This window comes from Scyliorhinus canicula, chromosome 14 (assembly GCF_902713615.1).
Source record: "Scyliorhinus canicula chromosome 14, sScyCan1.1, whole genome shotgun sequence".
In the NCBI taxonomy this organism is placed as follows: domain Eukaryota; kingdom Metazoa; phylum Chordata; class Chondrichthyes; order Carcharhiniformes; family Scyliorhinidae; genus Scyliorhinus; species Scyliorhinus canicula.
In genome coordinates, this window is record NC_052159.1 from 36998489 (window position 1) to 37025178 (window position 26690).

General features: G+C 45.6%; 1 long non-coding RNA gene across 1 annotated transcript in view; it reads right to left on the reverse strand.

The window, feature by feature from the left end:
- Nucleotides 1–16904: 16904 nt before the first annotated feature.
- LOC119977816 overlaps nt 16905–26690 on the reverse strand; it is a 222908-nt gene continuing 213122 nt past the window's right edge. Inside the window, exon 3 of the long non-coding RNA XR_005463280.1 lies at nt 16905–17359. This is a non-coding gene — a long non-coding RNA (uncharacterized LOC119977816). The remainder of the gene's footprint in view (nt 17360–26690) is intronic.

Sequence of the window (26690 nt, forward strand, 5' to 3'; positions counted from 1 at the left end):
CAAGGAGGTCTTTCTCAGATTGAAGAAGATATCAAGGAGGGTTTCCTCAGATTGAAGAAGATATCAAGGCGGGCTTTCTCAGATTGAAGGAGATATCTAGGAGGGCTTTCTCAGATATCAAGGAGGGCTTTCTCAGATTGAAGGAGATATCAAGGAGACCTTTCTCAGATTGAAGGAGATATCAAGGAGGGCTTTCTAAGATTGATGAGATATTAAGGAGGGCTTTCTCAGATTGAAGGAGGTATCAAGGAGACGTTTCTCAGATTGAAGGAGATGTCAAGGAGGGCTTTCTCAGATTGAATAAGATATTAAGTAGGGTTTTCTCAGATTGAAGGAACTATCAAGGAGGGCTTTGTCAGATTGAAGGAGATATCAAGGAGGGCTTTGTAAGGTTGGAGGAGATATCAAGGAGGGATTTCTCAGATTAAAGGAGATATCAAGGAGGGATTTCACAGATTGAAGGTGATATCAAGGAGGGATTTCTCAGATTGAAGGAGATTTCAAGGAGGGCTTTGTCAGATTGAAGGAGATATCAAGGAGGCCTTTCTCAGATTGAAGATATCAAGGATGGCTTTCTCAGAGTGAAGGAGATATCAAGGAGGGCTTTCTCAGATTGAAGGAGATATCAAGGAGGGCTTTCTCAGATTGAAGGAGATATCAAGGAGGGATTTCTCAGATTGAAGGAGATATATAAAGGAGGGAGTTCTCAGATTGAAGGAGATATCAAGGAGGGCTTTCTCAGATTGAAGGAGATATCAAGGAGGGCTTTCTCAGATTGAAGGAGATATCAAGGAGGGCTTTCTAAGATTGAAGGAGATATCAAGGAGGGCTTTGTCAGATTGAACGAGATATCAAGGAGGGCTTTGTCAGATTGAAGGAAATATCAAGGAGGGCTTTCTCAGATTGAAGGAGCCATCAAGGAGGGCTTTGTCAGATTGAAGGAGGTATCAAGGAGGGCTTTCTCAGGTTGGAGGAGATATCAAGGAGGACTTTATCAGATTGAAGGAGATATCAAGGTGGGCTTTCTCAGATTGAAGGAGGTATCAAGGAGGACTTTATCAGACTGAAGGAGATATCAAGGTGGGCTTTCTCAGATATCAAGGAGGGCTTTCTCAGATTGAAGGAGATATCAAGGAGACCTTTCTCAGATTGAAGGAGGTATCAAGGAGGGCTTTCTAAGATTGAAGGAGATATTAAGGAGGGCTTTCTCAGATTGAAGGAGATATCAAGGAGGGCTTTCTCAGATTGAAGGAGATATCAAGGAGACGTTTCTCAGATTGAAGGAGCTATCAAGGTGGGCTTTCTCAGATTGAAGGAGATATCAAGGAGGGCTTTCTCAGGTTGGAGGAGATATCAAGGAGGGCTTTCTCAGATTGAAGGAGATATCAAGGAGGGCTTTCTCAGATTGAAGGAGATATCAAGGAGGGCTTTCTCAGAGTGAAGGAGATATCAAGGAGGGCTTTCTCAGATTGAAGGAGATATCAAGGAGGGATTTCTCAGATTGAAGGAGATATCAAGGAGGGCTTTCTCAGGTTGGAGGAGATATCAAGGAGGGCTTTCTCAGATTGAAGGAGATATCAAGGAGGGCTTTCTCAGAGTGAAGGAGATATCAAGGAGGGCTTTCTCAGTTTGAAGGAGATGATAAGGAGGGCTTTCTCAGATTGAAGGAGATATCAAGGAGACGTTTCTCAGATTGAAGGTGATATCAAGGAGGGCTTTCTCAGATTGAAGGAGATATCAAGGAGGGCTTTGTCAGATATCAAGGAGGGCTTTCTCAGATTGAAGGAGATATCAAGGAGACCTTTCACAGATTGAAGGAGGTATCAAGGAAGGCTTTCTAAGATTGAAGGAGATATTAAGGAGGGCTTTCTCAGATTGAAGGAGATATCAAGGAGACGTTTCTCAGATTGAAGGAGCTATCAAGGTGGGCTTTCTCAGGTTGGAGGAGATATCAAGGAACACTTTCTCAGATTGAAGGTGATATCAAGGAGGGCTTTCTCAGAGTGAAGGAGATATCAAGGAGGGCTTTCTCAGATTGAAGGAGATATCAAGGAACACTTTCTCAGATTGAAGGTGATATCAAGGAGGGCTTTCTCAGAGTGAAGGGGATATCAAGGAGGGCTTTCTCAGATTGAAGGAGATATCAAGGAGGGATTTCTCAGATTGAAGGAGATATCAAGGAGAGCTTTCTCAGGTTGGATGAGATATCAAGGAGGGCTTTCTCAGATTGAAGGAGATATCAAGGAGGGCTTTCTCAGAGTGAAGGAGATATCAAGAGGGCTTTCTCAGATTGAAGGAGATATCAAGGAGGGCTTTCTCAGATTGAAGGAGATATCAAGGAGGGATTTCTCAGATTGAAGGAGATATCAATGAGGGCTTTCTCAGGTTGGAGGAGATATCAAGGAGGGATTTCTCAGATTGAAGGAGATATCAAGGAGGGCTTTCTCAGATTGAAGGAGATATCAAGGAGGGCTTTCTCAGATTGAAGGAGATATCAAGGAGGGCTTTGTCGGATTGAAGGAGATATCAAGGAGGGCTTTCTCAGATTGAAGGAGATATCAAGGAGGGCTTTCTCAGATTGAAGGAGATATCAAGGAGGGCTTTCTCAGATTGAGGAGATATCACGGAGGGCGTTGTCAGATTGAAGGAGATATCAAGGAGGGCTTTGTCAGATTGAAGGAGATATCAAGGAGGGCTTTCTCAGATTGAAGAAGATATCAAGGAGTGCTTTCTCAGATTGAATAAGATATCAAGTAGGGTTTTCTCAGATTGAAGGAACTATCAAGGAGGGCTTTCTCAGGTTGGAGGAGATATCAAGGAACACTTTCTCAGATTGAAGGTGATATCAAGGAGGGCTTTCTCAGAGTGAAGGAGATATCAAGGAGGGCTTTCTCAGATTGAAGGAGATATCAAGGAACACTTTCTCAGATTGAAGGTGATATCAAGGAGGGCTTTCTCAGAGTGAAGGAGATATCAAGGAGGGCTTTCTAAGATTGAAGGAGATATCAAGGAGGGCTTTCTCAGATTGAAGGAGATTTCAAGGAGGGCTTTGTCAGATTGAAGGAGATATCAAGGAGGGCTTTCTCAGATTGAAGGAGATATCAAGGAGACCTTTCTCAGATTGAAGGAGCTATCAAGGAGGGCTTTCTTAGATTGAAGGAGATATTAAGGAGGGCTTTCTCCGATTGAAGGAGATATCAAGGAGACGTTTCTCAGATTGAAGGTGATATCAAGGAGGTCTTTCTCAGATTGAAGAAGATATCAAGGAGGGTTTCCTCAGATTGAAGAAGATATCAAGGCGGGCTTTCTCAGATTGAAGGAGATATCTAGGAGGGCTTTCTCAGATATCAAGGAGGGCTTTCTCAGATTGAAGGAGATATCAAGGAGACCTTTCTCAGATTGAAGGAGATATCAAGGAGGGCTTTCTAAGATTGATGAGATATTAAGGAGGGCTTTCTCAGATTGAAGGAGGTATCAAGGAGACATTTCTCAGATTGAAGGAGATATCAAGGAGGGCTTTCTCAGATTGAAGAAGATATCAAGGAGTGCTTTCTCAGATTGAATAAGATATTAAGTAGGGTTTTCTCAGATTGAAGGAACTATCAAGGAGGGCTTTGTCAGATTGAAGGAGATATCAAGGAGGGCTTTGTAAGGTTGGAGGAGATATCAAGGAGGGATTTCTCAGATTGAAGGAGATATCAAGGAGGGATTTCACAGATTGAAGGTGATATCAAGGAGGGATTTCTCAGATTGAAGGAGATTTCAAGGAGGGCTTTGTCAGATTGAAGGAGATATCAAGGAGGCCTTTCTCAGATTGAAGATATCAAGGATGGCTTTCTCAGAGTGAAGGAGATATCAAGGAGGGCTTTCTCAGATTGAAGGAGATATCAAGGAGGGCTTTCTCAGATTGAAGGAGATATCAAGGAGGGATTTCTCAGATTGAAGGAGATATATAAAGGAGGGAGTTCTCAGATTGAAGGAGATATCAAGGAGGGCTTTCTCAGATTGAAGGAGATATCAAGGAGGGCTTTCTCAGATTGAAGGAGATATCAAGGAGGGCTTTCTAAGATTGAAGGAGATATCAAGGAGGGCTTTGTCAGATTGAACGAGATATCAAGGAGGGCTTTGTCAGATTGAAGGAAATATCAAGGAGGGCTTTCTCAGATTGAAGGAGCCATCAAGGAGGGCTTTGTCAGATTGAAGGAGGTATCAAGGAGGGCTTTCTCAGGTTGGAGGAGATATCAAGGAGGACTTTATCAGATTGAAGGAGATATCAAGGTGGGCTTTCTCAGATTGAAGGAGGTATCAAGGAGGACTTTATCAGACTGAAGGAGATATCAAGGTGGCCTTTCTCAGATATCAAGGAGGGCTTTCTCAGATTGAAGGAGATATCAAGGAGACCTTTCTCAGATTGAAGGAGGTATCAAGGAGGGCTTTCTAAGATTGAAGGAGATATTAAGGAGGGCTTTCTCAGATTGAAGGAGATATCAAGGAGGGCTTTCTCAGATTGAAGGAGATATCAAGGAGACGTTTCTCAGATTGAAGGAGCTATCAAGGTGGGCTTTCTCAGATTGAAGGAGATATCAAGGAGGGCTCTCTCAGGTTGGAGGAGATATCAAGGAGGGCTTTCTCAGATTGAAGGAGATATCAAGGAGGGCTTTCTCAGATTGAAGGAGATATCAAGGAGGGCTTTCTCAGAGTGAAGGAGATATCAAGGAGGGCTTTCTCAGATTGAAGGAGATATCAAGGAGGGATTTCTCAGATTGAAGGAGATATCAAGGAGGGCTTTCTCAGGTTGGAGGAGATATCAAGGATGGCTTTCTCAGATTGAAGGAGATATCAAGGAGGGCTTTCTCAGAGTGAAGGAGATATCAAGGAGGGCTTTCTCAGTTTGAAGGAGATGATAAGGAGGGCTTTCTCAGATTGAAGGAGATATCAAGGAGACGTTTCTCAGATTGAAGGTGATATCAAGGAGGGCTTTCTCAGATTGAAGGAGATATCAAGGAGGGCTTTGTCAGATATCAAGGAGGGCTTTCTCAGATTGAAGGAGATATCAAGGAGACCTTTCACAGATTGAAGGAGGTATCAAGGAAGGCTTTCTAAGATTGAAGGAGATATTAAGGAGGGCTTTCTCAGATTGAAGGAGATATCAAGGAGACGTTTCTCAGATTGAAGGAGCTATCAAGGTGGGCTTTCTCAGGTTGGAGGAGATATCAAGGAACACTTTCTCAGATTGAAGGTGATATCAAGGAGGGCTTTCTCAGAGTGAAGGAGATATCAAGGAGGGCTTTCTCAGATTGAAGGAGATATCAAGGAACACTTTCTCAGATTGAAGGTGATATCAAGGAGGGCTTTCTCAGAGTGAAGGGGATATCAAGGAGGGCTTTCTCAGATTGAAGGAGATATCAAGGAGGGATTTCTCAGATTGAAGGAGATATCAAGGAGAGCTTTCTCAGGTTGGATGAGATATCAAGGAGGGCTTTCTCAGATTGAAGGAGATATCAAGGAGGGCTTTCTCAGAGTGAAGGAGATATCAAGAGGGCTTTCTCAGATTGAAGGAGATATCAAGGAGGGCTTTCTCAGATTGAAGGAGATATCAAGGAGGGATTTCTCAGATTGAAGGAGATATCAATGAGGGCTTTCTCAGGTTGGAGGAGATATCAAGGAGGGATTTCTCAGATTGAAGGAGATATCAAGGAGGGCTTTCTCAGATTGAAGGAGATATCAAGGAGGGCTTTCTCAGATTGAAGGAGATATCAAGGAGGGCTTTGTCGGATTGAAGGAGATATCAAGGAGGGCTTTCTCAGATTGAAGGAGATATCAAGGAGGGCTTTCTCAGATTGAAGGAGATATCAAGGAGGGCTTTCTCAGATTGAGGAGATATCATGGAGGGCGTTGTCAGATTGAAGGAGATATCAAGGAGGGCTTTGTCAGATTGAAGGAGATATCAAGGAGGGCTTTCTCAGATTGAAGAAGATATCAAGGAGTGCTTTCTCAGATTGAATAAGATATCAAGTAGGGTTTTCTCAGATTGAAGGAACTATCAAGGAGGGCTTTGTCAGATTGAAGGAGATATCAAGGAGGGCTTTGTAAGGTTGGAGGAGATATCAAGGAGGGATTTCTCAGATTGAAGAAGATATCAAGGAGGGATTTCACAGATTGAAGGTGATATCAAGGAGGGATTTCTCAGATTGAAGGAGATTTCAAGGAGGGCTTTGTCAGATTGAAGGAGATATCAAGGAGGCCTTTCTCAGATTGAAGATATCAAGGATGGCTTTCTCAGAGTGAAGGAGATATCAAGGAGGGCTTTCTCAGATTGAAGGAGATATCAAGGTGGGCTTTCTCAGATTGAAGGAAATATCAAGGAGGGCTTTCTCAGGTTGGAGGAGATATCAAGGAGGGCTTTCTCAGATTGAAGGAGATATCAAGGAGGGCTTTCTCAGATTGAAGGAGATATCAAGGAGGGCTTTCTCAGAGTGAAGGAGATATCAAGGAGGTCTTTCTCAGATTGAAGGAGATATCAAGGAGGGATTTCTCAGATTGAAGGAGATATCAAGGAGGGCTTTCTAAGGTTGGAGGAGATATCAAGGATGGCTTTCTCAGATTGAAGGAGATATCAAGGAGGGCTTTCTCAGAGTGAAGGAGATATCAAGGAGGGCTTTCTCAGTTTGAAGGAGATGATAAGGAGGGCTTTCTCAGATTGAAGGAGATATCAAGGAGACGTTTCTCAGATTGAAGGTGATATCAAGGAGGACTTTCTCAGATTGAAGGAGATATCAAGGAGGGCTTTGTCAGATATCAAGGAGGGCTTTCTCAGATTGAAGGAGATATCAAGGAGACCTTTCACAGATTGAAGGAGGTATCAAGGAGGGCTTTCTAAGATTGAAGGAGATATTAAGGAGGGCTTTCTCAGATTGAAGGAGATATCAAGGAGACGTTTCTCAGATTGAAGGAGCTATCAAGGTGGGCTTTCTCAGATTGAAGGAGATATCAAGGAGGGCTTTCTCAGGTTGGAGGAGATATCAAGGAACACTTTCTCAGATTGAAGGTGATATCAAGGAGGGCTTTCACAGAGTGAAGGAGATATCAAGGAGGGCTTTCTCAGATTGAAGGAGATATCAAGGAACACTTTCTCAGATTGAAGGTGATATCAAGGAGGGCTTTCTCAGAGTGAAGGAGATATCAAGGAGGGCTTTCTAAGATTGAAGGAGATATCAAGGAGGGCTTTCTCAGATTGAAGTAGATTTCAAGGAGGGCTTTGTCAGATTGAAGGAGATATCAAGGAGGGCTTTCTCAGATTGAAGGAGATATCAAGGAGACCTTTCTCAGATTGAAGGAGATATCAAGGAGGGCTTTCTTAGATTGAAGGAGATATTAAGGAGGGCTTTCTCCGATTGAAGGAGATATCAAGGAGACGTTTCTCAGATTGAAGGTGATATCAAGGAGGTCTTTCTCAGATTGAAGAAGATATCAAGGAGGGTTTCCTCAGATTGAAGAAGATATCACGGCGGGCTTTCTCAGATTGAAGGAGATATCAAGGAGGGCTTTCTCAGATATCAAGGAGGGCTTTCTCAGATTGAAGGAGATATCAAGGAGACCTTTCTCAGATTGAAGGAGATATCAAGGAGGGCTTTCTAAGATTGATGAGATATTAAGGAGGGCTTTCTCAGATTGAAGGAGGTATCAAGGAGACGTTTCTCAGATTGAAGGAGATATCAAGGAGGGCTTTCTCAGATTGAAGAAGATATCAAGGAGTGCTTTCTCAGATTGAATAAGATATCAAGTAGGGTTTTCTCAGATTGAAGGAACTATCAAGGAGGGCTTTGTCAGATTGAAGGAGATATCAAGGAGGGCTTTGTAAGGTTGGAGGAGATATCAAGGAGGGATTTCTCAGATTGAAGGAGATATCAAGGAGGGATGTCACAGATTGAAGGTGATATCAAGGAGGGATTTCTCAGATTGAAGGAGATTTCAAGGAGGGCTTTGTCAGATTGAAGGAGATATCAAGGAGGCCTTTCTCAGATTGAAGATATCAAGGATGGCTTTCTCAGAGTGAAGGAGATATCAAGGAGGGCTTTCTCAGATTGAAGGAGATATCAAGGAGGGCTTTCTCAGATTGAAGGAGATATCAAGGAGGGATTTCTCAGATTGAAGGAGATATATAAAGGAGGGAGTTCTCAGATTGAAGGAGATATCAAGGAGGGCTTTCTCAGATTGAAGGAGATATCAAGGAGGGCTTTCTCAGATTGAAGGAGATATCAAGGAGGGCTTTCTAAGATTGAAGGAGATATCAAGGAGGGCTTTGTCAGATTGAACGAGATATCAAGGAGGGCTTTGTCAGATTGAAGGAAATATCAAGGAGGGCTTTCTCAGATTGAAGGAGCCATCAAGGAGGGCTTTGTCAGATTGAAGGAGGTATCAAGGAGGGCTTTCTCAGGTTGGAGGAGATATCAAGGAGGACTTTATCAGATTGAAGGTGATATCAAGGTGGGCTTTCTCAGATTGAAGGAGGTATCAAGGAGGACTTTATCAGATTGAAGGAGATATCAAGGTGGGCTTTCTCAGATATCAAGGAGGGCTTTCTCAGATTGAAGGAGATATCAAGGAGAACTTTCTCAGATTGAAGGAGGTATCAAGGTGGGCTTTCTAAGATTGAAGGAGATATTAAGGAGGGCTTTCTCAGATTGAAGGAGATATCAAGGAGGGCTTTCTCAGATTGAAGGAGATATCAAGGAGACGTTTCTCAGATTGAAGGAGCTATCAAGGTGGGCTTTCTCAGATTGAAGGAGATATCAAGGAGGGCTTTCTCAGGTTGGAGGAGATATCAAGGAGGGCTTTCTCAGATTGAAGGAGATATCAAGGAGGGCTTTCTCAGATTGAAGGAGATATCAAGGAGGGCTTTCTCAGAGTGAAGGAGATATCAAGGAGGGCTTTCTCAGATTGAAGGAGATATCAAGGAGGGATTTCTCAGATTGAAGGAGATATCAAGGAGGGCTTTCTAAGGTTGGAGGAGATATCAAGGATGGCTTACTCAGATTGAAGGAGATATCAAGGAGGGATTTCTCAGATTGAAGGAGATTTCAAGGAGGGCTTTGTCAGATTGAAGGAGATATCAAGGAGGCCTTTCTCAGATTGAAGATATCAAGGATGGCTTTCTCAGAGTGAAGGAGATATCAAGGAGGGCTTTCTCAGATTGAAGGAGATATCAAGGAGGGCTTTCTCAGATTGAAGGGGATATCAAGGAGGGATTTCTCAGATTGAAGGAGATATATAAAGGAGGGAGTTCTCAGATTGAAGGAGATATCAAGGAGGGCTTTCTCAGATTGAAGGAGATATCAAGGAGGGCTTTCTCAGATTGAAGGAGATATCAAGGAGGGCTTTCTAAGATTGAAGGAGATATCAAGGAGGGCTTTGTCAGATTGAACGAGATATCAAGGAGGGCTTTGTCAGATTGAAGGAAATATCAAGGAGGGCTTTCTCAGATTGAAGGAGCCATCAAGGAGGGCTTTGTCAGATTGAAGGAGGTATCAAGGAGGGCTTTCTCAGGTTGGAGGAGATATCAAGGAGGACTTTATCAGATTGAAGGAGATATCAAGGTGGGCTTTCTCAGATTGAAGGAGGTATCAAGGAGGACTTTATCAGACTGAAGGAGATATCAAGGTGGGCTTTCTCAGATATCAAGGAGGGCTTTCTCAGATTGAAGGAGATATCAAGGAGACCTTTCTCAGATTGAAGGAGGTATCAAGGAGGGCTTTCTAAGATTGAAGGAGATATTAAGGAGGGCTTTCTCAGATTGAAGGAGATATCAAGGAGGGCTTTCTCAGATTGAAGGAGATATCAAGGAGACGTTTCTCAGATTGAAGGAGCTATCAAGGTGGGCTTTCTCAGATTGAAGGAGATATCAAGGAGGGCTTTCTCAGGTTGGAGGAGATATCAAGGAGGGCTTTCTCAGATTGAAGGAGATATCAAGGAGGGCTTTCTCAGATTGAAGGAGATATCAAGGAGGGCTTTCTCAGAGTGAAGGAGATATCAAGGAGGGCTTTCTCAGATTGAAGGAGATATCAAGGAGGGATTTCTCAGATTGAAGGAGATATCAAGGAGGGCTTTCTCAGGTTGGAGGAGATATCAAGGATGGCTTTCTCAGATTGAAGGAGATATCAAGGAGGGCTTTCTCAGAGTGAAGGAGAAATCAAGGAGGGCTTTCTCAGTTTGAAGGAGATGATAAGGAGGGCTTTCTCAGATTGAAGGAGATATCAAGGAGACGTTTCTCAGATTGAAGGTGATATCAAGGAGGGCTTTCTCAGATTGAAGGAGATATCAAGGAGGGCTTTGTCAGATATCAAGGAGGGCTTTCTCAGATTGAAGGAGATATCAAGGAGACCTTTCACAGATTGAAGGAGGTATCAAGGAGGGCTTTCTAAGATTGAAGGAGATATTAAGGAGGGCTTTCTCAGATTGAAGGAGATATCAAGGAGACGTTTCTCAGATTGAAGGAGCTATCAAGGTGGGCTTTCTCAGGTTGGAGGAGATATCAAGGAACACTTTCTCAGATTGAAGGTGATATCAAGGAGGGCTTTCTCAGAGTGAAGGAGATATCAAGGAGGGCTTTCTCAGATTGAAGGAGATATCAAGGAACACTTTCTCAGATTGAAGGTGATATCAAGGAGGGCTTTCTCAGAGTGAAGGAGATATCAAGGAGGGCTTTCTCAGATTGAAGGAGATATCAAGGAGGGATTTCTCAGATTGAAGGAGATATCAAGGAGGACTTTCTCAGGTTGGATGAGATATCAAGGAGGGCTTTCTCAGATTGAAGGAGATATCAAGGAGGGCTTTCTCAGAGTGAAGGAGATATCAAGAGGGCTTTCTCAGATTGAAGGAGATATCAAGGAGGGCTTTCTCAGATTGAAGGAGATATCAAGGAGGGATTTCTCAGATTGAAGGAGATATCAAGGAGGGCTTTCTCAGGTTGGAGGAGATATCAAGGAGGGATTTCTCAGATTGAAGGAGATATCAAGGAGGGCTTTCTCAGATTGAAGGAGATATCAAGGAGGGCTTTCTCAGATTGAAGGAGATATCAAGGAGGGCTTTGTCGGATTGAAGGAGATATCAAGGAGGGCTTTCTCAGATTGAAGGAGATATCAAGGAGGGCTTTCTCAGATTGAAGGAGATATCAAGGAGGGCTTTCTCAGATTGAGGAGATATCACGGAGGGCGTTGTCAGATTGAAGGAGATATCAAGGAGGGCTTTGTCAGATTGAAGGAGATATCAAGGAGGGCTTTGTCAGATTAAAGGAGATATCAAGGAGGACTTTCTTACCTGATCTTGTTCTTCTGCCTTTCCACATTTAATATTCTTTGTAACTTTTCTTATCTCATCTTTCAGTACCTAGATTCTAGATTTTGGTTCTTTGAACTTCCAATCTTTGTTATTGATCCTTCCTGGTTCTTCTTCGAACAGTCTCCTACTGAAATTTTCCCATCTCAGCCTGATCCTGTCACCGCCATATTACACGTCTTACTTTTTGTCCTTAATAGCTACTCCTGGGTTTACATACACAGTTCATCCGATGCAGTCAGTAGCGCTCATCTTCTTTCTTTGTTCTGCATCTGTTCTTTCACTTTTCATTCAAATTCCGTTGGGTTTTTCATGATGTATTCTAGTATTCTCTTAGATTCTTTCCTGCCTTTACCTTAGGACACCAATTTCTTCCTTTGACCTTTGCCCATACCAGTTGAAGGTCAGAAACACAATCGGCAAGCTGTAAAATCTTTTCTGTCCTTTCGAACTATGGTATAATCAGTTTGGCTCTTGTGGCATTTACCAGGGAAGTACATCTTCTTTTATCTGACTTTAGGTCAGAAGTTGTCGCCACAGTTTTAATGCCAAGTTTTCTAACCACTCCAATGACAGGGTGGGTGATGCCTGGTGATCAAGTGGGATGATGTGTGGTGGAGATTCCGCCGCCCTTCTGCCTACTTCTTATTATATCCAAGATGAGAATGCTTTCTGCCTGAGGCCAATTAAGGCCATTAAGTGGCCAATTAAGGACTAGTTAAAGGCCTCTGTCCACCACCACTGGTATTCAACCAGTGGCAGGAAGGGGACTCACTATCCTAGGAGGCTGACCAGCAAACCCTGTAAGGTTCCTAGTGGCCTAATGGTGGTGGGCGTCTCGATCACAGCAATCAATGAACAATCAAGGCATCCAGCATGGGGAAGAGGGAGAGACCTGAAGGAAGACACACCAGCAGCAAGATTGAAATCAGAAATTGGGGCTTGGTTTTGTCTGTACATATAATTAAGGCTTTGCAAAGACCAAACTGCCCCCGTCCAAAAGAAATCTGAATTCTCATAGATTTTCATTCAATCTTGCTTCAGATGCAGAATGAAACAATTTGGATTTTGGAAAATAGTGTAAAAGATGCCATAGAATCTCCTTATAAATCTTCCATGATTTTTATTTCCATTGACTTGAATCTGTCCTTATCTGTGTTGTACACTGTGGTGATTTTATTGTAAAACATCTGACATTTTGCACCGCAAACCTCTTCCACCATTGAATGAGACCATGATTGATCAGAGACCTTATGCTTTTGCTGTATATTTATGGTAGGATTTTCCCACCACATCACGCCAAGTGAAACGCAGTGGAGGCCCAAATTGGGCTTCGCGCCGGGCGCAAACCTCACGCAAGTGACCCAAATCGCAGCGCCCTGCTTGATCCGCATCACACTCTCACTGGGCATGATCCAGATAATGATATTTAAATGATCAAGTAGGCTCCTTAAATATCCCAACGCCGTATTCACCCGGCACTGCCAGGATGCAAGGGGCATGCCATGGTGCGAGGCTGGCAGTGCCAAGGTGCCTGGGTGCCAGGTTGGTACTGGCAAGGGTCAGGGCCTGGGGGACCATGCCCATGAAAAAGAGAGTGAGGGGGCATTTGAGGGGGGGGGGGGGCTGCAGAAAGGTTGGTGAGGTGGGAGTGGTCTGAAAGCGAGGGCCCTGAAAGAAGGAAGGTGGAGCGATCGGGGAAGTCTTTCAAAATGGCTCCGCGATCTTTGAGATCCTACTGGCAAACACAGCTCCCCAGTACCGGAAAACATTCAAAGTGTGGCCTCGATAGGGAGAAACTCCCCAAGGCCTCACAAAACGGCTAAGTGCCATTGAACAGCGGTGTCAATCTCGGCATTGCAGCTGTCTCGAAAAACCCCGCCAAACGCGGCCAAAACCGAACTTTGAGATTTTCTCGGTAAATTAAGCCCTTAGCCTTTGGTATAAAATTAACAATTGGCCCCACCCTTTCGATGGAGATGCATTTGCTAACTTCATCCTTGAAAGGCCTGGCATCCTGTATATGTAGTATGTCTGGACTTCCAGGAGACATTTGATAAGGTGCCGCATAGAAGTTTAATACTCAAGGTAAGATCACATGGGGTTCGGGGTCATTTATTAACTTGGATAGAAGACTGGTTAATGGACAGAAGACAGAGAGTCAGGAGAAATGGGTATTTTTATGGTTGGTAAGATGTAACTAGTAGGGTGCCATAGGGTTCGATCCTCGGGCCCCAACTATTTACAATATATATTAATGACTTAGACATAGTGATAGAAGGTATTATAACCAGATTTGCAGATCACAGTAAAAAAGGTGGAATAGTAAGTTGCAATGAGGAAATAAGAAATTTAAAAATGGATATAGATAGGCTTTTTTTATTTGTTCGAAGGGTGTGGGCATCGCTGGCTGGCCAGCATTTATTGCCCATCACTAAGGGCATTTAAGAATCAACCATATTGCTGTGAGTCTGGAGTCACATGTAGGCTAGATTAGGTAAGGACAACAGATTTCCTTCCCTAAAGGACTAATGAGCCAGATGGGTTTTTACAACAATTGACAATGGTTTCATGGTCATCATTAGACTTTTAATTCCTGATTTTTATTGAATTTAAATTTCACCATCTGCTCTGGGGGAATTTGAACTTGGGTTAGCTGAGTGGGCCAAAAATTGGCAGATGGCCTTTAACGTGGATAAGTGTGAGGTTATCCATTTTGGTAGGAAAAATGGAAAGGCAACTTATTATCTAAATGGAGAGAAACGTGAATTATGAAGAGAAATTGAGCAGTTGAGGCTTATAGTCTCTCGAGTTAAGAAGAATGAGAGGAGATCTAATTGAGGTCTATAAGATGGCAAAAGGTATTGACAAAGTAGGCATAGAGCGAATGCCTCCTCTTGTGGGGCATTCTAGAAGTAGAGGATTTAGGAAAAGGGATAGCAGATTTAAAATAGAGATGAGAATAAACTACTTCTCTCAAATGGTCGTGAAGTTGTGAAATTCACGATCCCAGAGTGCGGTGGATGCCGGAACAGTGAGTGAAGGGCTGGTTTAGCTCACTCGGCTAAATTGCTGGCTTTTAAAGCAGATCAAGCAGGCCAGCAGCACGGTTCGATTCCCGTACCAGCCTCCCCGGACAGGCGCCGGAATGTGGCAACTAGGGGCTTTTCACAGTAACTTCGTTGAAGCCGACTCGTGACAATAAGCGATTTTCGTTTTCAAATGTAAGGAAGAGATAGACATATTTTTAATTAATAATGGGTTGGAGGGTTCTGGAGAACAGGCAGGTAAATGAAATTAAGGCTGAGAAAAGATCAGTAATGATCACATTGAATGGCGGAGTGGGCTTAAAGGGCTGAATTGTCTACAACCTGCTCCTGTTCTTATGTTTTTAATTTTTAGACCATCTCCTATTTCCAGATTCCCTAACCAGTGGAAAATAAGTTCTGCCGATCTATCCTGTCAGTTACCCTCAATATTTTGTCGTTTTCAGTCCTTCAAATTCTCAAGGAAACAATTCGAGACTGTGTAATTTATCCTTGCAATTTAATCCTTAGGTATCATTCCAGTAAAAAAAAGCTAAACTTCGTAACGTTGTTAATTCTGTGGCGAGGGCGTTGTAAGTGACAACAAGGAAACTATTCCAGAAAATTGCACAGGAGGAAAGGCCATTTGCCAATCTCATACATTTTGAGAACTTTCTTCCAAGTGTTGTGGAAAAAAGTCTGTTTAGCCTCGGGGATAGAGCTATAATTATCAAAGCAATATTATTATCTCCAAGCACAAAACAGAGACAGTAGTTAGGCACTTCTGAGATATATTTCAGTGAAAAAAGATAATAATCTGTGTTTTAACAACTTTATATTCAGTCCAAATGTTGTGACGTGTTCCCTTAAGTCCCTTGTAGCCAGAGAGTCCAAGTATATCCTTTCAGTCTTACAGGGCTGTTTACAACAGCTGTGTAATGCTACTTCATGGTTGGAGCAGCTTCAACAGGAGCCAGCAGTGATAAGGCATTTTCTTACACAGAAAAGTTCAAATATTGACAGCAAAAGTGCTGCTGCTCATTGTTTAAAGCAATTTCCTCTATTTGCTAGCACCAGCTCTGGAAGTTGACTCAGAATTGCATTCCGTAACTCAAATTAACAAAGCAAAGAAGCTAGCGGTGTCAACTGTTGGTTTAAAGTAAATTGCAGACAGACTTCTTGCCTTTTCTTGCACCCACAGTTACACGTGGAAATCCAGAAGTACATTACTCTTCAATTTGCCCACCAGATTCGCGATACCTGTACCTCGACAACAGACTCAGCATTAACAGACCTGAAGGATGCAAAGTTGTGGTACTTACCCGTTAAACAAAGCACAAAATGCTCGGGCTTGTGCTAATTGTGTTTCATTCACCTTTGGCAGAGTGAGACAAGAGGAGCAAGCATGCAGCTTCCCCTGGTGCACGGAGTCATCAACTGCATTGCGGATGACACATGTCAAGCCGGCCCTCTCCCAGAACATCAGTGTTCAGCAGTTGTGGGACAAAGCATAAGAACAGCCTTTGCCCATGATGGCAACGATCCCTGGTGAGACCGAGATTCCACAAGTGCACTTAGCAACAGGCTAAATGAAGAAGAGTAGAGCTGGACAAACAGTCACTATCCCTAGTGTGCCTATTCAACAGTCTCAAGCAGCCAACAGCGACCTCTGGAAGACATGGAATGACAATTTCTTGAACTATCAAGAATCCATGGGTCTCCTTACTAAAACACAGCAGCTCCTGGTCAGTTTGTTCCTTTACTTCAGAGGGCAAACATCCTGAGTAGGCACTGGCTCGATAAGAGCTCTGCAGCTTTTGGCTTTGCATTAGATACCACATCTTGAGATAAGACTGCAGGGTGAAGACGGTCCAACAACGGGTTCAATAAACCAAGGGAAGTGGTTGAATCACACCTTATCGCTTCATGCACTCGAGCTACCCCTTGTCAACAGGAGCCTACATCAGACAATTGCATACTGGCTCAACTATTTTACAGCACTAATTCGGACCCGCAAGCTGTGAATTCAACCAGTCACACTATGCCATTCCCGACCTATTTCACCCTTCTCCCAGTCTGCTTCACTGTGATCCTGACCTGCTGCATACCCCTTCTGATCTGCTTCATATTGAACCTGATCTGCTTCACATTGCTCTCGGTCTGCTTTACAGTGATCCGGATGTACTGCACACTCCTCCCGGCCACTTCACAGTGATCCCTGATCTGCTGCACACTCCTCCTGGTCTGTTTCAGATTGATCCTGACATACTTCACACTCATAGAAACCCCACAGTGCTGATTGAGGCCATTTGGTCCATCGAGCCTGCACTGACTCGCTGAAATAGTAATGGGATTGAAGCCAAACAAACCTCCAGGCACAGATGGTTTTCATCAACAAATGTAATTTTTTTTTTAAAACAAGGAAATATCGGACACATTAGGTAAAATCTTTCAATGTTTGCTGACTTCATGGATAGTATTAAAATAGAGACACTCGCTCTGTCTCAAACATAACCTTAGCATTTCTTGACAGGATAATATTACTAACTGTAGTGTGCAATTCCATCAGCATGCTATCAATGCCAAGCCATCGATGTCTGCTTTGACTTGGCCACATTCATCAGATGGATGACAACCATATACCCAAAGATCTTCTGTACGGTGAACTGGCCATTGTATCTCGACCCCCCTGGGCATCCATACCTTCAATAGAAGGGCACTTGCAAGTGAGATATGAAAATGGAGAACATTAACGCTGACAACTGTGGGAGATCGTCAGTGATGGCCAGAACCTCTGGGGGCTGAATATTTGGAAGGGGAATTGGAAGAGGGAAGCAGATACAAAATGTTCAGCTGGCCAAGAAGGCGGCCCAGCGGAAATCTTCTCAGCCCACTGTCTATCATGCCAGCCTAGGGCTCCTGCGCCACACCAGGCAGTACTTAACACGGGATTGACCACCGCAGATCATGCCATCATCTTTAAAGGTGAAAAGTTGGCACTGTAAAAGAAAAATATGCACCATTATTCATAAACTGGGCAGAGGACATATTAAACAGCTGGCTAATTTAATAGCAGCGGTGAGAAAATTGATAGTATCCATCATTACAATAGAATAACGAAGACTTGCAGCATGTTTTACTTTTAAGCAGTGTGAAGCAAGGTGGAAATGATTCAGAAGCACATAGTCAACATTTTAATGCACCACACAATGGGCGGAATTCTCTGCTCCCGCGCGGAATCGGGAAGGCCGTCATGAACGGCCAAGTTTCACGATGGCCTCGGAGGCCGCTCCTCGCACCTTATTCACCAACACCCGGGGGGCTAGGAGCGGTGCTCCGTAACTCTCGGCCGTCGGGCCTTGATGCTTGCGTCAAGGCGGCGTGCCGAGAATGATGCGACGGCGGCGCCTAAGTGACGTTAGCTGCACATGAGCAGGTTTGCCGGCTCCGACACGCGCATGCGCGGCTGACGTCACGACGGCTGACGGCTCCAACCCGCGCATGCGTGGTTGCCATCTTCCCCTCCACTGCCCTGCAAGATGTGGCGGCTTGATCTTACGGGGCGGCGGAGGGGAAAGAGTGCGTCGCTTGGAGACGCCGGCCCGACGATCGGTGGGCACCGATCGTGGGCCAGTCCCCTCCTGAGCACGGCCGTGGTGCTCACTCCCCTCTCCGCCCCCCACAAGCCACAAACGAGCATTTGGCGCCCATGTTCACGATGGCAGCGACCAGGTGTGGTTGCCGCCGTCGTGAAACGGTCGGGAACGTCAGGCCGCTCGGCCCATCTGGGCCGGAGAATCGGCAATCGCCGTTAAAAACGGCGAGCTGCGATTCATCCAAGCGGGGGGTGGGAGAATCGCGGGGGGTGCCAGGGGGGCGTGTCGTGAGTCACCCGGCCCACCCGCGATTCTCCCACCCGGCGTGGGGACCGGAGAATCGCGCCCAATGTTTAGGCGAAAACCTATAAGCAGCATTTTTCATTTCACCAACAATCTGCGTGAGAAACCAAAGAAGCTTTTCAATCTCCAAAATAACTTTTAGAAAATTACCAAACATTTGCTTCTTTTCTCTCTCAAACAACACATTTGATATAAATTGTGCATATTTCGGTACTCATGTGGAATTCTAATATATTTTAGAATGTCATCTGATCTGTCATTATAACCTTGCACCTGAGCCAAAAAAAACATAAGTTCTTGCTGCACGACACAGCCTTACAATCACTTAGAAGCCTGTACTAGGCACCTTTCCAATCACACTGTCAGTCAGGAAGGCGAAACAATGCCCAAGTCAGACCCTTCTTGAAAAGAGAGGGTTCATTTTGTGATTATGTGATATGGTGAGAGTACTTCAGCCACTTGCATGGTATATTGAAAATGTTACCATGTGTGCTCAGTTTTCTAAGCATTGCTTTAAACGATTGGAAAATCGCAAGCAGCACACCCGTTTTTAATATGCGCTCCCAGAATTCCATCAAGACCATGTAGTCAGGAAACTAACCTTAGAATGAGCTTTCACAAGGGAGCTAAGTATTATACTTCCATTTGGGAACACACGGCTTTATGCCGAGCGCTGATACCAGCAAATTGTTTTTACTAAAGCCCAAAATAAAATCACCCTTCTTTGATCCACCTCCTGCCTCAGGATCTCCATTTCATTCAGCATTAAAGCTGGGTGCTGCTGCTCATATGTGCCATTGGAAACCAATTAATTCAGCCTGCCGCCTTTCCCTTTGACGGTGGCCTGCGGGCCTTTATGAACTGCTAGCTTTCTGAACTTTGTACTACTTAGTCACATGGATTTGTTTGTAGTCTATTCAAAAGAGTAAGTGAAACTCCTGAAGCAAGATTAATTTTCACCAGTATGCGTCATCTTCTTTTTAGGCCGCACCTCAGGATCGAGGATGAGTTGTTTTCACTCCAGTTCGAGGGTTCTAAGAGAACTGATAACTCTAATGCACGATCCGCAGATTCTGCCACATGGAGGGAAGATGATGTTTGGCTAGTCAGCTGTTAAGACTCCTTCCCAGACCTCGACAATGTCTCACCATGTGTCCAGTACATTCCCAAATAAACATTCTCCATTTCGGTCAGTCATAAGCCAGGGACTCTCATGAGTTGATGGGAATATTTGACCTCTTCAGGGATGCTTCAAATACATTCCTAACATATTTCTGCTGTCCTCCTGGGGGGAGGGGGGGGGGGGGGGGGGATAGAGTGAGAGTCTCTTGCCACAACTGAGTTCCAATTAGCGCAGTTACTTTGAGAGTTTGGTGTCAGGCATACGGATGCAGCGAATTTAATCCCGACTAATTTCACTCCACCACTGGTGGCATTCCAGGGTGTATAGTCCCTTCCTCATCGACCATTATGGGCGGCATGCTAGCACAGTCGTTAGCACTGTTGCTTCACAGCGCCAGAGTCCCAGGTTCGATTCCCAGCTTGGGCCACTGTTTGTGTGGAGTCGGCACGTTCTCCCCGTGTCTGCGTGAATTGCCTTCGGGTGCTCCAGTTTCCTCCCGAAAGACATGCTGTTAGGTGAATTGGACATTTTGAATTCTCCCTCAGTGTACCTGAACAGGCGCCGGAATGTGGCAACTAGGGGATTTTCACAGTAACTTCATTGCAGTGTTAATGTAAGCCTACTTGTGACAATAATAAAGATTATTATTATTCCATGAATCCCTAACTACTCCTCTCTGTCTCTCTTCATATTTAAGGCCCTCCTTAAAACTTACCTCATTAGCTAAGTTTTTATTCGCCCATCCTAATGTTTCTACCCTCGTGGTGGTTCCAGTATGGCCTAATTCCTGTATAGCAGCTTGGAACATTTTCTTACTTTAAACATACTGTGTTGATGCTATGGACATGTTCCCAGGATCTCAGAACTGGTGTTATTCATTCCTAATTTGCAACCATTCACTGAGCAATTGCCAGTATTTTAGATGGAACAGAATCACAGAAGTGTTATGGAGCAGAAGGAGGGCAATTGGCCCATCGTGTCTGCACTGACTCCCTAAAGAAGCATCATGACTTGGTGCCATTCCCCTGCCTGTTCTCTGTCCCCTCTACATTGTTTCTATTCAAGCAATCATCAAATGCCCTCTTGAATGCCTTGATTGAACCTGCCACCACCACACTTCCAGGCAGTGCATTCCAGACCCAAAGTACTTATTGCGTGAAAAGGTTTTTTTAAAGTAAGAAGGAGTTGTAAATATTTAGGCATCCTGATTCACATTCATGCTTCCTTCACCCCTTATTTTTCTCCTCCCTTACCATTTCCATCGTAAAGTTCCCTCTCTGTTCCCATTTCATCTTCAGCCAGAAACAAGCACACAGCTCTGTCAAAGCCTGCTCAGGGATTGTAATGCAGGGGAGCATTGACTATTGAAATACATTTGCTAAAAGTCCTGCGTCAGATTTCCCTTCCCTGAGATGAGATGTCATGGGTAATTTCCTGAGTCTGTGCTTCTCATGGGGAGCTTCGCCTCCTGACCTGCCCATCAGGAGACTGAGACCGTGGCTCACGGTTGGAGCACACATTAAAATCAGCCTTTCCTGATGGATGCTGTGAGGCAGTGCACCTTAGTGACATGTCACAACTTAACTTGATCAGCGAGCAAATACGTTAATTAACCCCGTTACTGGGAAATGAACAGCCCTTCAGCATCAAACCTGCATCGTGTAATCAAGCAGGATGTGATAAATAACCAAAGGAGTTCCAAGTAATAACAGCCTCCGAGAAGCAAAAATGTAATAGCAATTTCTGAGTTCATGATTAAAGAAATTTATATCTTTCAGTATTACGATCAAACACGCAACATAGCTTCCGTCTGTAAAATCAACATTGTATATTTTGCAGCTTTTTTTGTCAGTTATTTATATTGCTTGGGAAACTAATAATGACAGTTATGCATTTAACCAATAACTATTAATTAGGATAATTGAAATCTGGAGGCAGGAGGCTGAATATATGAGCAAAATGTGAACTTTACTAATTCCCCAACCTAAATAATCTCGGCAACAAGGGGAAACGTGTCTCTGAATGGAGTGAGAAGAAAAAAGGAATAACTTGCATTTCTATCATGCTCCCAGGGGACCACCACCTATTAGTTGCAGAGAGCAAGTGACTTTGATGAACAGCCATTATCATTGTATCGAAACTGTATTTCACACATAAGATCCCATAAACAACAATGAGATAAGTTATCAATTACTCAGCTTTAGGTGTTGTAGAGCAAAGGAATTGCTCACCAGTGCAGTAAAAGAAATCTCTGGACGTGATTTAGCCGCCTCATCGCACCCAACTCGATATCGGGACAAGGCCTTTGAATGTCGTGAGAGGCTTCTCGCGTGATTTGTGACGTTTGAAACACCGCGCAAGGTTTAACGGAGTCTCGCGAGACGTTGTGACTGGGCGTGATCTAGGTTACCGTATTTAAATGGATTTTTAGACTCATTTAAATATGTGTTTGCGGGATTCCCCCGACACCCAGGGCATAACCTGGGAGACTTTGCCAGGGTTCTGCTCAGTACTGGTTTCTGATGAGCTATCAATTGCACGAGAGACGAGTTGCTGTATGAAAGTTAGGCTTTAATAAGGTAGAACTTAGCCCTGCGGTTGTCTACAATAAAATGGACGACCGCCGGGCGTTTCGACTATTTATACCTCGGCAAGGAGGCGTGGTTAATTCAGCTTCTCGACCAATCGGAGAGCTGTCACATGACTGGTCGCAACCAATCGGTCGAGAGGCACATGACCGACCAGGGCCAATGGTAAGCCGGTGTTCTGCCCCAATGGCAGACAGCTATGCAAATCATATCACCACAGTTTCCACAAACCTGGACCAGTCGTAATGGCACCTGGGGGGCCTCCCAGGCCATTAGAGACCCACAGTTGGCCGGAGATGTCATAATATACATGTATGTATATAATGGAGTGCAGACAGGCAGTGATTGACACACAGGATGACCAGTAAGCACACAGAACAGAGCAGCCAATCACCAGACAGGACACTACCACTATAAAGCCAGAGGGCACCAGGTTTCCCGCTCTCTCTGGACCCAGTCACTGAGACAGTCAGAGTTCATGAGCTAGCCAGTGCAAACACCATGTGGTAGTTAGTAAGTCTGGTCAGGCTAGTACTAGGTCTCCAGTCAAGTCAGTATAGTGTCAACCCACAGTTGAACATGTATATTAGTTAAGACGTTAAATAAAATCGTGTTGCATCTTATCTAGTGTTAGAGGTCTGTCTCTCGCTGCACTGCGTCAAGTGCAGTCCACGTCGACCCAGCCTGCTTAACACATCATGTTACCAGTGAGTGACACTGCAATTTGATGGACCTACCTTGAGTGAATCAACGTTGACCAGCAAACAGCCATCCGGTGACATGGAAAACATCCACCCTCCTCCACAGCTCCGTATCGCCGGCAACCTTGGTGCAAATTGGAAGATCTTCAAACAAAAGTTCCAACTATAAATCGAAGCCACCGACTTCGAGGCCGCATCGGACGCCAGGAAGATCGCACTGTTCCTCTCCACAGCCGGAGACCACGCCATCCACATCGACAACTCCCTTACATTCGCTGAAGGCAAAGACAAGACAAAATCTAAAACAGTCCTGCTGAAGTTCGACAGCCACTGTGACATTGAGGTGAATGAGAGCTTTGAACGGTACATTTTCCAGCAGAGGCTTCAGGGTAAGGATGAACCTTTTCAGTCCTTTTTGACCCATCTCCGCATCCTCGCGCAGTCATGTAACTATGACTCGACAGCTGATTCCATGATCCGGGATCAGATCGTTTTCGGGGTCCACTCCGGTTCCCTTCCCAGCAGGTCCTGAAAGTTAAGCAGCTCACCCTCACCATCGCCATCGAAATGTGCATTGTCCATGAACATGCTAACAATCGGTACTCCCACATCAGGGCGGCAGAGAATGCAAAGCTAGCCTCCCACAAGGCGGAACGAGTGCAGGCTATCGCACAAATGCATGGCCTAAGTATCGACGAGAGGGGCCATTTAGCGTGCTTTTCCCAGGCCCCTGCGCATGTGCGCCATGCCCAAGGGGACAACAAACTACCAGACAGCGTAGGTGCGTACGTCGTTCGACCGCACTGCGCATGTGCAATGGCGCAAGGAACTTGCTGACGTTGGCGTCATGACGTGTCCGAATTGTGGTTCCGCCCATTTAAAGCGGCAATGTCACGACGGTGTCTACAGTGTGGCAAGCTTGGCCACTACGCAGCCCTTTGCAGATCTGCTCCACTGCCCAGCAGCCAGTGATCCCAGCCACGGCACAGAAGTGTCCGTTCAATACAGCAAGGCATGCCAGATTCCGATCCCGACAGCCAAACAGATCCTGATGCCGAGTGCCTCAAATCCTCATACCGGTTGGGCATCATTAGGAGGCATGCGCTGCCTTTCTCCAAGATAGTGAAGCACCTCTCGATCCTCAGCGTGGATCCCAACGACGAGTGGTGTGCTGTACTCACAGTTAACAAGGCTCGCCACCGGTTCAAACTGGACACTGGCGCATTGGCGAACCTCATCTCGAAATCCGATCTCGGCACCATTCGCGTCAGACCAAGTATTCTTCCAACGGCCTGCCAGCTCCTTGACTACAATGGCAATGCCATAGCTGCCAGTGGCTCGTGCCAACTAGGACTGTCCAATAAGTCAATTAAAACGACGCTGCGGTTTGAGATCGTAGGACCTGACAGAACATCCTTGCTCGGTGCTCGGGCCTGCAAGCTCCTGAACCTGGTTCAGCGAGTCCACACCATGTCATCATCATCGGCGACGGCATCGCCTGATGAAAACTTCCAGGCTGATATTGATGACATCATCACGCAGTACCACAGCGTGTTCGATGGAATGGGCACACTCTCATACCGATACAAAATCCTGCTTAACCCGAATGCCACCCCTGTAATTCATGCACCACGTCGGGTGCCGGCACCCCTCAAGGATCGCCTCAAGCAGCAATTACAGGACTTGGAGGACCAGGGCATCATATCAAAGGTCACGGAACCCACAGACTGGGTCAGCTCCATGGTCTGCGTCAAGAAGCCGTCAGGGGAGCTTTGGATCTGCATCGACCCCAAAGTCATCCCGCAAAGTCATGCGAGAGCAATACCAAAACGAGAAACGTTGACCAGCAAGATGGCTCATGCCAAATTCTCTACGAAGCTGGATGCCTCCAAGGGGTTCTGGCAAATACAGCTGGACGCATCCAGTCGCAAGCTGTGCACATTCAATACCCCGTTCGGTCGCTACTGCTACAACCGCATGCCTTTTGGCATCATCTCTGCCTCAGAGGTATTTCACCGCATCATGGAACAGATGATGGAGGGTATCGAGGGGGTGCGAGTGCATGTTGACGATGTCATCGTCTGGTCCACAACTCCCCAAGAACACATCACTCGCCTCAAGCAGGTATTCCAGAGAATCCATGAGCATGGTCTCCAGCTCAACGGAGCCAAGTGCTTATTCGGTCAATCAGACATCAAATTCCTTGGTGACCACATCTCGCAGCAAGGCGTGCGGCCAGATGCTGACAAGATTTCGGCAATCAACGCTATGAAGACCGGAGGACAAGAGGGCAGTCCTCCGCTTTCTTGGGATGGTCAACTTCCTCGGGAAATTCATTCTCAATACGGCGTCCCACACCACAGCCCTCCTCCATCTCGTCAAAAAGTCGACGGAATTCCAGTGGCTGCCCGCGCATGAAAAGGAATGGCGTGAGCTGAGGGCGAAGCTCACCACAGCCCCGGTTCTGGCGTTCTTCGACCCGACCAAGGAGACTAAGATATCCACTGACGCAAGCCAGGACGGCATTGGGGCGGTGCTCCTCCAGCGGGATGACTCCTCGTCCTGGGCTCCAGTTGCGTATGTCTCCAGAACCATGACGCCCACTGAGCAACGATACGCTCAGATTGAGAAGGAATGCCTGGGCCTCCTAACGGGAATTGACAAGTTTCACGACTATGTTTATGGCCTGCCAAAGTTCACGGTAGAGACGGACCACAGGCCACTAGTCCACAAAATCCAGATGAATTTAAATGACATGACGCCTCGGTTACAGTGATTCCTTCTCAAGCTACGCCGCTATGACTTTGAGCTTGTCTACACGCCAGGCAAATAACTCATTGTTGCAGATGCCCTTTCCAGGTCCATTACCACACCATGTGAACAAACTGACTTCATCTGCCACATCGACACACAGGTGAATTGTGTGCAACCAACCTTCCGGCCTCTGATGAGAGCGTCATCCAAATTCGTGAGGAAACAGTCAAGGATCCTCTGCTACAGCGAGCGATGCAGCACCTTACAAATGGTTGGCAGAAGGGACAATGTCCCCAGTTCTACAACGTCAAAGATAACCTGACGGTGGTGGACGGCATCCTCATGAAGCTCGACAGGATCGTGTTTCCTCAGAACATGCGAGCTATGGTGCTCAGCCAACTCCATGAGGGTCACCTGGGGGTCGAGAAATGCCAACGCAGAGCTCGGGAGGCAGTCTATTGGCCGGGCATCAGCCAGGACATTGCCAACACGGTCCTCAACTGCCCTACATGTCAGAAATTTCAGCCAGCTCAACCCAAAGAAACTTTGCAGCAACATGAGATAGTGACCTCCCCATGGTCCAAAGTCTGTGGCGACCTTTTCCACGCCAAGGGGCGTGACTATGTCCTCCTGGTCAACTTCTTCTCCAGTTACCCAGAAGTGGTGAAACTGTCCGACCTCACGTCGAAGGCGGTAATCAAAGCCTGCAAAGAAACGTTCACCAGGAATGGGATACCGCTCACAGTGCTGAGTGACAATGGTCCCTGTTTTTACAGCCAGGAATGGTCTGATTTTGCCCGGTCATACAACTTCCATCATGTAACCTCCAGCCCCCACTACCCGCAGTCAAACGGGAAGGCCGAAAAAGGGGTCCATATTGTTAAGAGGTTGCTATGCAAGGCTGCAGACTCAGGCTCCGACTTCAACCTGGCGCTGCTGGCATATAGGGCAACCCCACTGTCCACTGGGTTGTCTCCAGCACAGATGCTCATGAATCGCACTCTGAGGACCACAGTTCCAGCCATCCATGTTCCAGGCCTTGACCACCATACAAAGAAATGCAGCAGTCTCGGGCCCAACAGAAATCAGCATATGATGCTCATGCCACGGATCTACCCGAGCTGGTCCCAACTGATCGTGTTCGTGTACAATTGCCTGATGGCGGCTGGTCAGCCACAGCTGTGGTGGTCAACCAAGTGGCCCCGAGATCGTTCCTCGTCCGCATGGCTGATGGCTCCTTCCTACGACGCAACAGACGGGCACTG